At 51.9% G+C, this 15,448-nt stretch overlaps 1 protein-coding gene across 2 annotated transcripts in view; it reads left to right on the top strand.

Moving 5' to 3' along the window:
* The first annotated feature begins 4,017 nt into the window (after positions 1-4,017).
* The window catches only part of LOC128942071 (discoidin domain-containing receptor 2-like), a 65,033-nt gene continuing 53,602 nt past the window's right edge, over positions 4,018-15,448 (top strand). For both annotated transcript variants that reach the window (XM_054284275.1, XM_054284277.1), the window contains exon 1: positions 4,018-4,075. The gene's annotated coding sequence lies outside the window, so the exon portion shown is untranslated. The remainder of the gene's footprint in view (positions 4,076-15,448) is intronic.

Raw genomic sequence — 15,448 nt, 5'->3', positions numbered from 1 at the left:
GCAGAGACAGAGCTGAGCAGGACAGACAGCCTGCAGGGGCCTGCAGGGCTCCAGACACCCAATCTGAACTGCCACGGCTCAGGTACAAAGCATTGCTGAGGATGCTGCAGAGGAAACCAGAATCTGTCAAAATAAATGAGTGTGCTGGGGCATAACTCAGCAGAATAGACACAGATCCCTTAAATAGAACATCCCCCATCCCTGGGTTCCATAGGTGGGAGGTTTTATTGTTCAAACACGGTGAGATGGTGAGCTGGAGTAAAGCACAGGCTGCCTTCGCCAGCTGCCAGACACTGAGAGCTGAACACAACATCCAAAAATCCATTTCAGACCTGGGAACTGAGATGAGCTCGGTAAAAATGCTACATTTACAGTCAGCCTATTGCATGACTGGTTCTGGTGGTTCCTGTCATGGCCAGCCCCTCCTCCTGGCTGTTACATCTCTGTTTGCCACAAGATTTGCTTTTGGCAGGGTGCAGCAGGGCCAGGACAGCTCAGGTGAGGGCAGGAGTGAAGGATCTGCTAGGAGCTCACATCCCTGTCCACAGCTCCGTGCTGGCAGTGAGCCCGGCCCGGCCCGGCCCGGCCCGGCCCGGCCCAGCCCATCCAGCTCAGTCCGGCCCAGCCCAGCCCTGCTGCAGCATCTCCCAGCCCTCTGCCCCACCAAGGCCATTCAGAGACATTTCCCAGCTCCAGCTGAGTGCACAGGGGCTGAGGCAGCCCCAGGATGGCTCTGGGATCCATGGGATGCCCTGGAAGGATGAGGCACCTGTGCTGTACCCTGCACGGCAAAGCCCTGTATCCAAACAGGCTCTGTGGCAGGGACATGGCAGGACTCATTCCCAGCCTTGCTCAAGGCTTGTGGCTCCTGTGCCTTCTCTGTGGGGGAAGCCCTTTGTACCCCAGTGGCCTCCACTCCCACATGGGCTCAAAACTTGTTTCCCTCCTTCCTCCTTCCTCTCCAGAGCTCCCAGTTCCCTGTTCTGTGCTCCAGAGCCTTTCCAATCTGTGCCACAGCCACTTCTTTCCCCACACATCCCCTCCCTCCAACCTTTTTCCTGGTCTCCTTAGGCCATCTGAGACCCCCCCCATCCTGCTGCCAGAGCCCCCCAGCCCTGGGCACAGAGACCTTGGCTCCAGAACATGTCCCTGCTGGTAAAACCCCTTGGCCTTTAAGCAAACAGCATCCAGATGTGTGCTGGGAGCAGCCCTGGGACATTCCCACCTGGAGCCGCCCCTGGGGAGGGTGAGGGAAGCAATACCCCAAAGCCAGGCCAGGGACCATTCTGGGAGATTGTCATTACATGTGATCGCCTTTGTGACCCAGCAGTGTCCCCACAAGTGGCTTAATTTAGAACTAAAGATGTGTCCTACACTGGAGATCCTAATATTGGCTTAGATTGGATATCAGGAAAAATTTCTTCTTCTCTGAAAGGATGGTCAGGGATTCAGATATTGCCCAGAACTGATGTCACCATCCTTGTTCAAAAAATGTGTAGGTGTGGCACTTGGGGACATAGTTTAGTGGTGAGCACAGTGGTGCTGGGTTAATGGTTGATCTTGGAGGGGTTTTCCACCCTTGATGTTTGTATGATTCTGTGCAGCACCCACAGATGCTCCTAAAGGGGCACCTTGCTCCAAATTTCCCTGATCCTACAACATGAACCCCTGACTGCCCCATGCCCATCCAGACTGGACCTGGAGCTGCTCAATAATTTTTCCCAGGGAGATGTGAGAAGATTTTTCACACCCTCATTAGCAGAGGAAGCTCTGAGGCAGCTTCTTAACTCTCCATCAAACATAGGAGCCTTCCCCTTCCCCTCCTGCCACACAAGGGCACCACAGCTGCTCCCTGTGTGTGCCATGGGAATTATAAACACAGCTGCTTTCTTCAGGGGTGTGTTTCACCCTCTGGCTCACTCCCAGCTGCACTGCTGATGTCTCAGGAGCATCATGGAGAACATATTAAAGTGTTTCTTCATTGCTTTGCCTCACCTAGATATTACATGCTGCTCTACTCCATTGCACAGCTGGCTGTCTGAAAGGGGAGGCTGAAAATGCTGCTGTAAATAAGGCTTAGAGAGGAGACAACAGCCAGGGGAAATGATAAGAATGCAATAAATCAATGAACAACTCAGTGAAGACATTGCAGGGTCTGTGCCTCTCTTTGCCTCATAGCAGCAAAGAGCCACTTGACAGACTTAAAAGCCATAGTATTGAAAACTGGTTTGTGTACACTTATACAGCAAAAAAAGGAGTTTAAATTCTTTATGGGGACAGAAAGTTTGGTTGTTATGACCACAAGATTACCTGAAAACCCAGGGTTTCTGCTTCCAGGAGCAAAACAATGTTCTTTAATGTTATTTGCTATCAAATAGTACCTTCAGAGGGTGTGTAGCTCCATCCAGCTGGTTGCTGGCCTAATGTTTTGGCTCTGTTTCCACCTGGTGTACTGGAAACCTCTGAGCACACCTATTCCCAGGTAACTGGAATTTCCTTCCTTCCCTTTCTCCTGCTTGGGAGAATTTCCCTCTGCTTCTGCTCTCTTTGGTTTGGTCTTGGCCACGTGTCTGGACAGCTCCAGGGAAGGGCCCATCTCCCCTGGCAGCAGCACAGAAAGAGGATGGAACCCCAAAATTTGATGAGAGGGTGCTGTAATGGAGCCCCTGTGCATCCTCAGGGGCCACCACCAGCATGTGCCAGTGCTGGCCAACAACACCAAGAGCCACCATGGCTTTGGTGATGGGACCTTGTGGGTGGTGGTCACCTGGGCTGGGTGGCAAGGACTGGGCACCAAAGGGGACTCAGGGACAGGGCAGTGACCTGAGGTATAAGGGGAGATAGGGAGACATGGCAGGGCTGAAAATAAAGGAAATAACATGGGAATGTGACAGGGGACACAGCACAGCCCTAGGGCAGGGGTGGTGACCTGGGAACATGGAGGCACACAGGGGCCACAGATCAGCCCTGAGACACCTGGGATGCAGCAGGGCCCTGGGGAATGTGGGGACACAGAGTGACGGTGAGGCACATGGGGACACAGAGGGACCCTGGCAAACATGGGGACACAGAGTGACAGTGAGGCACATGGAGGCACACATGGAGGGGGACATGAAGGAGCCATGAGGCACATGGGGGGCAGTGAGGCACACGGGGGGACAGTGAGGTGCATGGGGGGACAGTAAGGCACAAGGGGACAGTGATGCACATGAGGGGAGAGTGATGCACACGGGGGGACAGTGAGGCATATGAGGGGACAGTGATGCACATGAGGGGACAGTGAGGCACATGAGGGGACAGTGAGGCACATGGTGGGACAGCCATCCCACAGGGTGCACAGGGGTGTGAGCGCACAGCCGTGATGCACAGGGCACATGGAGGGACTGTGATGCACAAGGACCACGGATGCACAACCCCAGCGCTTGGGGGCCCTGAAAGGACTCTGGAGCACAGGGGACATGGCTGCACAGCCCTGGGACACAGGGGACATGGAAGGACTCCAACGCACAGGGGACATGGGCGCTCAGCCATGGAGCACAGGGGACGTGGAAGAACTCTGGGGCACAGGGGACGTACGGGTGCTCAGCCCTGAGGCACAGGGGACATGGAAGGACTTTGATGCATAGGGGACGTGGTTGCTCAGTCCTTCAGCACAGGGCACATGGGTGGCAGTGCTGGTAATTCACAGTCTCGGCACTCGGGGGACATGGAGGGACTCTGATGCACAGGGGAGATGAAAGGACTGTGATGCACAAGGACACGCGGGTGCCCAGCCCTGGAGTACAGGGGATATGAAGGACCCTGATGCACAAGAACACACGCGGGTGCCCAGCCCGGCGCTCGGGGCACACGGATGGGGCCCCAAGGCCCGAGGCACCGGCGGCTGCCCGGCCCGGCCCGGCCCGGCCCCGCCGCGCTCCCGCCCCGCTGTCCCGTTGCCGTAGCGACGCCTCCCGGCGGCCCCGGCCCGGCGCGGCCGCTTTAAGAGCGCGGCGCCCGCGGCCGCCCCCGCCCGCCCGCCCGCCGGAAGGGGCCGCGAGCCCGCGCCGCCGCCGCCCGGCCTGCCCTGCCCCAGGTAAGCACTGGGGCCGCCCCGCCCTGCCCTGCTCGGCTCCCATCCCGGCTCCCGGCCCGGCTCCCCGCGGGACCGAGCGGGGGCGGCGCGGCCGCTGCGGTCCCGCCGCGGTCGGAGCGCGGGGCCGCCCCCGGGGCGCCGCTCGCTGGTGCCCCGCGGGGCTCCCGGTGTGCCGAGGGTGCCGCGGAGCCGCTGCGGGGCTCGGTGGGTGCCGGGGCGGTGTCCCCGCTGGGCCAGGAGGGGCCGGGCCGGGCTCCCCCGGGTGCCCCGGGCTGTGGGCGGCCGCGCCGGGCTCGGTCCCCGCGGAGCCCCCGAGGCTGTGGGGGCGCTGCCCGGGACCGCGCGGGGCTCGGGCGAGGATGTGCCCGGGTGCCCCGCGAAGAAAAGCGAGAGCCGGGCTTTGTTCGGCCTCTCCGCCCCGGCCGGGGGTTCCCGGCGGGGTGCGGGTCCCCCGGGCCGCTCCGGCCCTTCCCGCCGGTGCTCTCGGGTCCCGGCCGGGCCGGTGCCGCTGCCCCGCCGGCCGTGCTGGGCTGTGCGCGGTGCGATGGAACCGCGGCGCGCTGCGGGCGGGTTTGCTCGGCTCGGGTCCCCCGATCCGGTTCTTCCTCATAACTTTGAGAGTTGGGCACTCGTGCTGCCTCATGGCACGTTTGCCTGGGGTTTTTCTCCCTGTGAAAAAAAGAGATTTCCATTTTGGTATTCCTTAAGCAGACCTCTGTGTGAAGACTTTGGTTTAAAAATGTTATTGTAGCCTTTGTTGGTTTATGCCACTGCTTGCTCGTTGGTGTGTTTCCCCATCCATTTTTTTTGTGTTGGATGTGCTGCTCCTTTGGCTCCTCTGCCTTCTAAATACTCTTTAATGGAGCGGTAAGATGGGGAAAAGATAAAATATGAGAATCCGGGACTGTTTTGTGTCAGCTTCTCTAATTGAAATGTTGTAAGCCAAAGGGGAAAGAAAAGAAAAAGTGATCAAGTGGAGCTCAGGGCACTTTGCTTTGTTGGAGGCAGAGAGGAAAAACTTAAGAGGGAATGACTGAGATTTTGTTTCACTTTATTTCTCTTCTTTTGAGGCTGAAAGATAAACAAGCATTTTGAAATGCTTTGGTTTAAAATGCCGAGCTCTTCATTTTCTCTTCAGCTGACTCCATTAAAAAAAAAAATCTTTAAAAAAAAAGTAGAAGCAGCTCTGCAGTTGTGGAGCCAGCAGCAGTGGTGTGTGTGGGCAGAGGCCTTGCTGCTCTTCCATCAGCCGTCCCTGCCTTGTCTCTGAGGACTATAAAATTAGAAAGGCTCCGATGTCCATTCAGTCTGATGTCTGGGTAATGTGGGCTGTGGAAATCAAGAGGAGCTCTCTGTGAATTAACTGCTCTGCTGCTCGTGGCTTGCTCAGCCTGTGGGTTCTGGCCTCTGGTGTATAATTAGGAAAGTAATTGTATTTTAAGAAGCCCTAAATCTATTACCCAGGTGTGTGCTTGTCCCCTGGGCAGGTATCAGGTGGTGTGAGCTTTCTTGTGCTGCGAGCAAATGATCTCTATCCTTCTGATGGTCACAAGCTGCAGTCTGACATTTGCAGTGTCTTAGAACCACTGAGTTTGAGTTGGAAAGGATCTTTGAAGCTCTTCTAGTCCAACCCTCCTGCAGTGAGTAGGAATATATTCAGGTTGCTCCAAGCCCCATCCAGCCTGGCCTTGGACAATTCCAGGGTTGGGGCAGCCACAGCTTCTCTGGGCACCCTGTGCCAGGGCTTCCCCACCCTCATTTCAAAAAACCTTCTTTCTTATATCTAATGTACATTAGACGCTTTACCTCTTGTCCCACTTAACTTAAAAACTTTAAAACTTCCAAGAGCGAGACTTGAGGCTCCCTGTGCTTTTCCTCCCCTGGAAATGGCCCAGGTCATCTCCTCCTTGCCCAGAGCTGTTTCCTTGCCTGTCCTAGGAGCTTTTGCCTTTCCAATTCCAATCAGTGTCCAGGAAAGCTTTTATTTGCTGCATCTTTCCTGAATTTGCTTTATGTGCACGCTGAGAAGCCCGGCCATGGAGAGCACAGGTCTGTGGTGAGGGGTGGAGAGCCAAGAACAACTCCAACTGGCTGTAATTGAAAACTGTCAGCTCTGCAGCGAAGGAGGATGTTCAGAGCATGTGGCTCCTCGGGTAACACTGAGTGGAGAACTGGATCTTCAGTTCTAAAGAAAGTCAGAATGCCCAAATCCTGGGGAGTTCTGCTGGGGAGCTCAAAGGTGAGATGTCAGAGGGCTCTGGATGGATTTCCTTCAGAGTGTTGTCCTTCTGCACCATCTGCTGTGGTTGCTGTTCTGGAAATGTCCTAAAATGACTTAGAACATCCAAGCCATGGTGTCTTGGAGAAGTCTGCTCGTTCTAGGTGTCTTGCCCTTCCTTCCCTTCAAGGTGGCTGTTTCCTGGGGAGGTTGGGTGCAGTGGGGTTCTGTGCCCTGGAGGAACCAGCAGAGGGTTTTTGGGTTTCTAGCAGAAGGTTTTTGGGGTGGCCAGCAGAAGGTTTTTGGGGTGACAGGACAGCAGTGTCCCTGCCCAGGTGTCAGGTGCATTGGGAAACTCCTGGCTGGGCTGAGGCAGCAGGGGGCAGGTGGGGCATGGGGGAGAGGAGGAGGAGGTTGGAATTTGGGAGGGGGGCAGTTCTAACAGCTCACCATAGCTGTAAACAGCACAGAATAGCTGTTTCTGCCCAGTGTGGGTGAACTTCATGCAGTTCCTCGATGAGCTTGTGGGTGAAATTCCCTGTTTCATTCCCCAGTGTGCTGCCATCCTGGGCTGTTGTATCTGCTGGTGTTTGCCAGACATTGCCTAAACTGCTCTTAAACTGCAGCTGTTTTTGCAGGTTCCCAGTTACTGCACAGTTGTTCTTACTGTGTTTATTTTAGTGGTTATAAACTGATTTTTAAAAAGGACTTGGAACTTGAGCTGGAAAGTCTCCTTTTTCTTCTTCTTTCATGATTTGGTTGAGGAGCTGCACCAGAGGAGCCAGCAGCTGAGCCCTTCAGTATTACCCCCCTCCCTTTATACTTTGAATTTTCTGAGCTGTGGTTTTCTAGGAATTGGGGGCAGTTGTCCTGTACCTTGATTTTAGTAGTGGACATCAGGTTGGGGTTGGGGTTAGGGGGGTGTCTGCTCTTAATTTGGTAAAATTAGAAATTTGGCTGGGGAGTAAAAAGCTTGAAGGAGATTTTTTTTCCCTCATAACATTTTGTTTAGCCTGAATGTTTGCAGTCAGAGCGATGCATTTCTTAAAGACACAGAAAGCATAAAACTTTTTCAAGGCAGTTATTTCAAATGGCTGTGAGCTTCACAGTGTCATTTGGAGCTAGAAGGTGCCACCATTGACCAAAAAAAGTTGCAGCATTACTGTGATCCTGCATTGTCTGGGGCTAAGTCCCTCACCCTGATTTGCACAGCAGCTTCAACAGCTATGGGCTGAGGTGTTTCTAATTCTTATATAAAGTAAATTCTTTGCAGAAGTTACTTTATGTATATAAAGTAGCTTTTGTAAGGATGCAAAGTGAGGAGTGATTAACTTTTCCCTCTGCTCTCATGTTAATAAATATGTGTTGCCTCATCTTTGTTGCCTTCTGTTTGTTTCAGAGCAGTTCCTTCTGCAAGCTGAATTGAAAATGGGTGCTGGAAGTGCAGAATAATCACTTCACTTGGAATAATCCACAGCTGCAAAGAGCCAAGGGCTCAGTCCTGCAGATCTCCTTTGTTAGACACAGGCTGGCTTTCCCCCCTGCCTCCTGTGTTCGTGCTGAACATTAAACAGTGATTTCTATGCGAGAATTCTAAGGAAAGTCTTTGAAAGCGCTTGAATGGCCAGCGAGGGGCAGCTGGGACGGGGTTGCCTGGGAGATGCTGCTGGGAGCAGCTGAGCAGGGTGTGACAGCCTGGAAGGAAGTGAGGGAGGCAGGATGCTGCTCTGATCTTCCCTCCCTCCCTGCTGAGTGTGAGAGAATGGTGGTCCTGCTTCTGGGAGCTCAGGGGATGCAAATGTGACCGAGTGTGTGAGCACAGGGCTCACTCTGCTCACCACAGGGCCCTGGAGAGCCAAACTGGGAGTGCAGCTGGGGATCTGATGCTGTGCTTTGTCCTGCACTCTGCTGTGCTGCTTCCTCAGGGCTTTCACTGGGCAGGAAAAGGTGTTGGGCATATTGTAGCACAGGGAGCATGTAGGGCTCCTGCAGCATCTGCAGACACTCTGGTAAAATTCTGTTACATCACTTTGAGCAGTTTCAGGACAAAGCTGGCATTCCAGGGAGTTTATTGCTTGTTCCTTACTCTTCTGCAGAGCTCACACTGTACTGGTTATTCCTGTCTTCTGGTGCATGTCTTGGGTCCCAGGGAGGACTGTGAGGAAATGCTGAAATACACATCCAGAAATTCAGAGGATATTCTGGTTTACACATTGAGATGATCACTGTTGCATGTTTAATGAATTGCTTTTCTGGATGCTGCTCAGCTTGCAGCTCTGAGTTTGTCCTTGCACTCTTTCAGTGCCTGCTTGAGATGAGTTTTGCTTGAAAATGTGAGTGTTTTCATGCTGTGGACAATGCAAATAGGATGCTGCAGTTGGGTGTTGGCAAACTGTCCTGTCTGGAGTTGTGTGGGAGGAGAAATGGTTTCTTGGTTGTGTGACCCCAATGGGGAGAAGAGCAGCTGGGGTTTAACAAAGTGGTTAAAAATCATATAGGCCCCCAAATCCTCCAGAGGCTTCTCTCCTTTCCTAGAAGCTTCCTTTAACAAGCTGATTTCTCAGGCTGATTGCTTGCAGATGAGATCATGCAGTGTGTTTTGCAGGGAAAGAATCTGAACTTCGACTGGTGAGCCAGAAAGTTTTAACACGCGAGTCACATGCCCGGTGTCCTCATGGCACACACGGAGCCCCAGGGGCTGTGACAGGGCCACCTCAGGGTGGCTTTGTGCTCCAACAGGAGCTTTCTGAGCACACACAATACCCAGGGATGCTCCAAGTGCTGGGGCTTGCTGCTTGGACAGCAATGGGAGATGATGGCAAGGAAGTATTTCATCTTTCCTGAGCTCTGTTTCTCTCTTTAGTGTGTGTGGGGTTGGGATTAGCCCAAGTGAGGGAAGGCTCTCATCTGCCTTAATTCCACAGACGTTTTGCTGCTGGCTTCAGCAAAGGAATTTATGTAGAATTGATGGTGTTTTTTCTGTTTTTGCATGAGAACATTCTGAACAGGGAAGACTTGGTGGTGGTGTTCTGCTGCAGAGGATCCCAGCAATCCCTGCTCTCACTCTCAGAAGGGATGCTGGTTTCCATTCCTCTTGATGGCAACTGGGCTACTCTTCCAAAATAATCGCAGCCATCATTTGAGAGTGTTGAAAATTAAGCAAAGCTGTTCTGAGGTGATGCTGGGTGGTGTTCCCAGCATAGGGAACTTTTGTTGCCAGCAGCTTTAAAGTACAACCTGTTCTCACAGGCAAGGTAGGAAGGTGCCTTTCTGATGCCAGTGCCTCTTTGTGCCTAAAATCACTTCTTGCCAATCACAAAGTTATTAATTATGCAATGGATTTAGGATGGGTGGAGTTTTTATTGGCTGCAGAACTAGAGCCAAAGAGCCACTTGATCCCAATCTCTAAAAAAAAAATTAACAATGGAGTCAGACTGGGAGGGGAAAGCTTCAAATCCCAAACTTTAAATCTATCAGTGTTTTATGCAACTTGAAGACAGGAATGCATAAAGCAAGATGTATTAACACCTCTTAATACTCCATAGCCATGTTGTGCCTGTAGTCTCCTCTCAGTCACTCCTGTGAGCTTTCTTTTTGAAACAAATAATTGAAAGTAGAATTTACAGATCAGCACAGGCTTATTGGTGTTTTTTTTTCCCTGTCACCTAAGCATGTTTGTCCCATGGGAGTTTATCAGGAGCTTCTTCTAATATTTAATTTCACACAGGTAGAAAGTCAAGCATGTGAAAGTGGAAAACTGTATGTAGATTATCAAGCTTCATCTGGTTTCCTTGAGAGTGTGTACTAATGCATGTACTACATACACTAAATATCTGCTTTTTATGTGGTATTATTTTAGTCTTTAGGTAAAATGGTTGTGAACACAAGTTGCTTTGGTTCCATGCCCTTACTGGCTAATAATTTTTTGATGGAAAGGACTGGTAGAGCATTTGTTGCTCTGATGGATGGCAGTGAGGCTGTGTATTTTTTGTAGCAGCTCAACCATTTCACCCTTCACTCTGCTCCTGGATGGGATTCTGCTGGGTCTGTCCTCCTGGAGCCTGGCTGATGGTCATCACTGGCAGCGTACATGTGGGAGGTGATGATCTGTGCTCTGAAAAGTGCTGCCTAAACCTTGTTTTGTCCATGAAGCTTCGAGTGTGGAGCTGTTAGAACCCCAGCCCGCTCAGAGCTAATGCCTGCAGAATGCACGACCAAGGAATTAAACTGGGTGGAGTCATTCCAAAGCTTGGATTTGGGGCCTGTCTTCTCCTAATGCAGCAGCTTTGGGTGTTTGCTTGGAAGTGCTCCCAGCATGGATGATGCTCTCCTGACCTGATGTGACTTTTCTGTCTTGATGTTTGGGTGCTGTGCCCAAAGCTGTCTGCAGAACTCTGCAGAGCAGAGCTGTGGTGAGAAATGAACCTGGAACAAGTCAGCTCCTGTCAGGAGATGGCACCGGGCTGATCAGCTCCCGTGTGCCCGGGGGGAGGGAGGAGGCACAGACAAACACAGTCAACAGTTGTGTTCCTTCCCCAGCACTGTCCTGTGTCCTGAGGCGGCCAGCTGCACTTTGGAGGCCAGAGGAATAGGGCGGGGTATTTTCTTCCAGCCAGATGAATTTGTGCTGTGCAAATGAGGAGTTAGTTCAGTTTCTCTGGGAATAGCATTTAAGGTGTTAAAATGTCCCACCCATCAGTAACGAAGAGCTGCTCAAGAACAAGCAAATACAGAGATGGAGCCTGCAGAGCACACTGCCTTTGCAGCTCTTATTTTCCCTTGAAGAATGAGAGTCTGGGCATGTTTTTGTTGCATTTATCATTTGGTTGTGGTGTCCCTCATTTGTGTTGCCCTCCCATGGAGAGCTAAGCTAGCCAGGTGTCAGGTTTTGTTGTCCATCTCGATTACTGTTATGTTATTTCACTTGTGCTTGTTTGTTTCTGCCTGTCAAAATTAAATAATTAAATGTTGTAGCAGAAATAGCTGGAGTATCAGGATTCTCCAATAGGAAGATGTCAGCCTATGATGACTCCTTCCACTGAGCTCAGCCTGTTTCTGCTGCTCCTGACAAGCTGTCATCTCTTCATGCTGGGTAATGTGATCTTCCAGGAATGTTTATCTTACATTTCTGCATTTGTAGTGGAGATGAGCTGGGGGTGCTGGGAATGTGCCTCCAATGCCCTGTTGTTGTTTGGGCTGAGCTGCTGCCCCTGTGCTGCTGAGGGGAACAAATCAGAGCAGCAGAGCTGCCACACAGAGCTCCCTCATTTTCCCTGAGTGAAGGTCTCAATGCTGTGAATTCATCATGTGGAATTTGTTCTTAAGTGTATGTGTTTTGCATTTCTCTGGATTGTGATGGATATTATTCTAATAACTTCACAGTGTCCTTCCTCTTTCCATGGGTTTGATGCATTCTGTCTGCATACTTGGCTAGCAGCAGTCTTATGTTTCTTTTATGTTTTGGGGCAACCTGGACAGGGCTTTACTCTTAGAAAATGAGCTTTGCTGGCCAGTGTCATGTGTGGATGCCATGTGTGGACATGTGGAAGGAGCAGCACTGATGGCAGTTCCTCTGCTCACCAGCAACCCTGTTTCATCTCAGTGCCAGCAGCTGCTTCCCCGTCACCCTCCAGACTGCACTCCATGTAGACACTCTGCCTTCTTCCCAAGGACTGAACCCACCCATTAGTGTGGTTCAGTCTCTGCTACAGCATTTTTGGCCTTCTCCCAGTACTGGAAGGACACCAAATAGCAGCAGTACTGTTGAGACCTCCCTAGAGTAAAGACTTATAGTGGGAAATGAATTTTCTAGTTGCTTCTAATGTCTTGAGAGCTATTGGCTGTCTGGCTTTTAATCTGTATTCTTGGGTTATTGCAGACTGTTATGTTTGAATGCATGGCTAAAGTTACATTTCCAAAAAGGCCTCTCTTGTGGTGGGTGTTAATTTGTGCAAGGGCAGTGACGCAGTGTGCTGACCCTGTTTGGGACCCATGCAGTACATCAGGGCTCAGATCCTGGCACTCAGTGCTCCTGCCAGGACAGAATTAGCCCTCATTGTGTCAGTGCTGACATCTCTGCTAACCAAGCTTTTAATATTATCTAGAAGGATTACTCCAGAGAAACTCGATGCAAGCCTTCCTTGCTGGCAGTGATTTCTCTGCCTCTTCTCATTTGCTGCCACAGAATGATGGAAGCACTGGGTGAAAGGATATCTGGGGGGCTCTGGCCTGACCTCCTGCTTGAAATGGGACTGTCTCCAGCATATGAGTGATCAGCTCAGCCATGGCTTTGTCTGGCCAAGTCTTGAACATGTTGGGGATGGAGCAGGGTATCACACCACATCAGCTTTTGTTTGCTTTTGCTTGGAAGTTATACCTAGTGAGCCACCTTGGAGAGTGGATTATGCATTTAGGTTGGAATGACCTCATCCTGCAGGTTTGAAAACATGAGTGAGCTGTGGGAAATGTCCCAGTAGGGTTAATGTAATGTGTAATGGATCTGAATCCTGTTCTGTGCTAACATGGGAAACATGAGCAGACCGTCGTGCTGTGTCTGAGCAAAAGGCAGGGATGCTGTCAGGTGGTTTTCCTGTGCTTGCATGGGGAATTTCAGGTGGAACTGTGCCTGTAGGACGTGTCCTGTAGCTGCAATGAGCTCATGAGTGTTTTCCCATTGGAATTCTGTCGGTCAGGAGGCACAGGATGAGCACCCCTGAGCATCCCCTGCCCCAAGGCAGAGTGTGGGATCAGTGCTGCCCAGACTGAGACCACACATGCACAAGGCACACAGTTGCCTTTAATCCTCCCTCCTCAGCCCCTTGCCATGGGAGGGAGAGGATTTTCCCCAGAGTCTGAAAAGCTCCCATGAGCTGAGTGTGTGCACATTGGAGTTACCCCTCGTGGTCCTGCATGTTAAAGGGAGCAGAGCAGCCATCTACATCCAAGGAACAACTTGCCTTCCAACGTGGCATGAGCTTCTGGACACAGTGGGTGTCCAGGGATGGCACATAGGCCAGACCAGGCCTGCTGCTGTGGCTGGGCTGGGTTGGATTTCCTCAGACAGAATTGTGGATTGCAACACCCCTCGTGCTTGCTCAGGCCAGGAAGCCTTGCTTGGAAGGGAAATGGCTGAGATGGAAAGAGCTGCTGAGGAGGTGGAAGCTTCCCTAGCCAAGGCCTCTTTGCTGGGCTCAGCCCTGTATCCCTGGGCTGTGCATCCCCTTTTGCAACAAGAATTATATGAATGCTTCATGGGCACTGAAAAGGAGAGCTCCTGTGGTCTGGTACTGATGTTGGCACTGCCATCTGCTCTGCAGATTTGTGTTGTGTTGGTGTGCAAACCAGTCCTTGTGTAGGATGAATCTGGTGTTGTGAGTGTCCTTGGGTGGGTTACATATCCTCCCTTGCTATGGGGCCCTTTGGTATCTTGCACATCTGAACTGCTCCTGTCTTTTGTTCCCATGCCAGAAAGGGCAGCCAGAAGGGCTGGGAGCATGGCCTTGTGCATGCTCTGGTTATTTGAAGATGAGGGTCCTTGCTGAGGAATCACAGAAATGTGGGGATCACTGTTGGCAGCTGCTCTCCATGTGCTCACTCTGTCCAAAGTGCAGAGGTCAGGTTTGGGGTTGTGTGGCCAGAGGGTCCTGGAGCAGCAGCTGTAAAGGGCTGCAGGGGGGTCAGTGACAGGCTGACGGCTCTTTTGTTACCACCAGTTTTTCCATGCACCACTTGTTTTTGCAGAGCTCTCTCTTTGTGTGCTGCAGGGGAGGAGCTGTAGTGGCATTGCTGCCCTGAGCTGAGCTCTGCCCATTCCATGGCTCAGTTGGGTTGGTGTCCCTTGCTGGGAAATCACATGGCTGGTGCTGAATCTCCCTTCCCTCGTGCTGTTCCTCCTTGATGAAGCTTACAGCCAGTGCTTATGGTTTGCTTTGGTTTTTCTGCTGTTGTTTTCCATGTGTCTGCAATAAAACCTCTGGTGAAGGATGCTGATTAGCTTTTCTCTGAGCTGGATCTGGAATCACTACACAGGCATTGGTCTCCTCAGATCCCCACAGCTTGTAGTTTTGAGATGTGATGTGACACACAGATTTATCTAGGAAACTTCTGGGAAGAGAGGAAGAGATGTGGGGAAGTGTCACTGTAAGAGAGACAGCAGGACTTTGTCCCCAGCAGTCCCTGTGTAGCTCTGCTTGTCAGAACACCTTACACCATGTCCTTGCTCCAAACTCCTGACAGGGATGATGGGCAGCAAGAGCTGCCTGCTGCTGTGGTGGGGAGGAATGTGTGAAGGATGATGCTCAGGATGTTAGATACTAGTGCTTCAAAAAGAAATGCCAGCTTTGAAAGAGGCCATGTGCCTGCTGAATATACCAACTGCTTCCAGGGATTAGGGGTCAAAACCCCAGAGCTTTTTCCTGGTTTATGGGAGTTGAGCCCTTTTTGATGTGTCAGTGATCCTCATCTGCAGCAGGGTGCCAGAGGGTTTTTGGCTCAACAGGCAGACAAGAGAAAGGCTGGAGATGTCCTGCTTGGGCTGGTCCTGGTGTCCAGGGATAGGGAGGGATGTCTGTTTGCACAGAATGGTTTTCTCTGCCCCTTTCCCGTGGCTGCATCAGCGGTGATGGCCAGGGAGTGTTTACAGGAGCTGAGCACTGCTCTGTGCCAGCAGCTCAGCTCTGGGTGACGTGTGCTCTGGGCCTTGGTCACTGCAGACACTGAGGCTGAGCTGAGCTCACTGCCCTGCTTCTGACCTGGGCTTGTCCCTCCTCACCCTCACCTTTGGGGCAGCCCACGATGGGGACCCTGTTGTTTAAACAGGGCAGATGGGAGGCTGCTCCTCTTTGGAGCTTTCCTGGTAATTAAAGCTCTGAGAGAGGTTTTTGGAGCTGGGGAAGAGTTGTTGTTCCTCTGTTGCTACCTCCCCAGCCATTCTGGCTCCTGGGAGAGGGAGCTGTGGTGGCATGAGGCCTCTGCTTCAGGACAGGGCTTTGCTGAGCAGCTGCCTGTGTGCCCAGAGAGAGAGAGCTTGGCACAGCTTCAGAACTTCATCAGCTGGGGACATGAGGAGGTATCTGTCCCATAGCTGGGCCAGAGGTTGTCCTGGGGATTTGGGAAGTGACTGAGAGGTAAAGAAGTTCTGCTGTGGTACTTGCCCT

Source organism: Melozone crissalis, unplaced genomic scaffold, assembly GCF_028551555.1.
Source record: "Melozone crissalis strain CALT ecotype California unplaced genomic scaffold, PUWL_Pcris_2 ptg000041l_1, whole genome shotgun sequence".
Lineage (NCBI taxonomy): Eukaryota > Metazoa > Chordata > Aves > Passeriformes > Passerellidae > Melozone > Melozone crissalis.
Note: the sequence above shows the minus strand (reverse complement) of the source record. Positions and strands in the feature narration are given on the sequence as shown.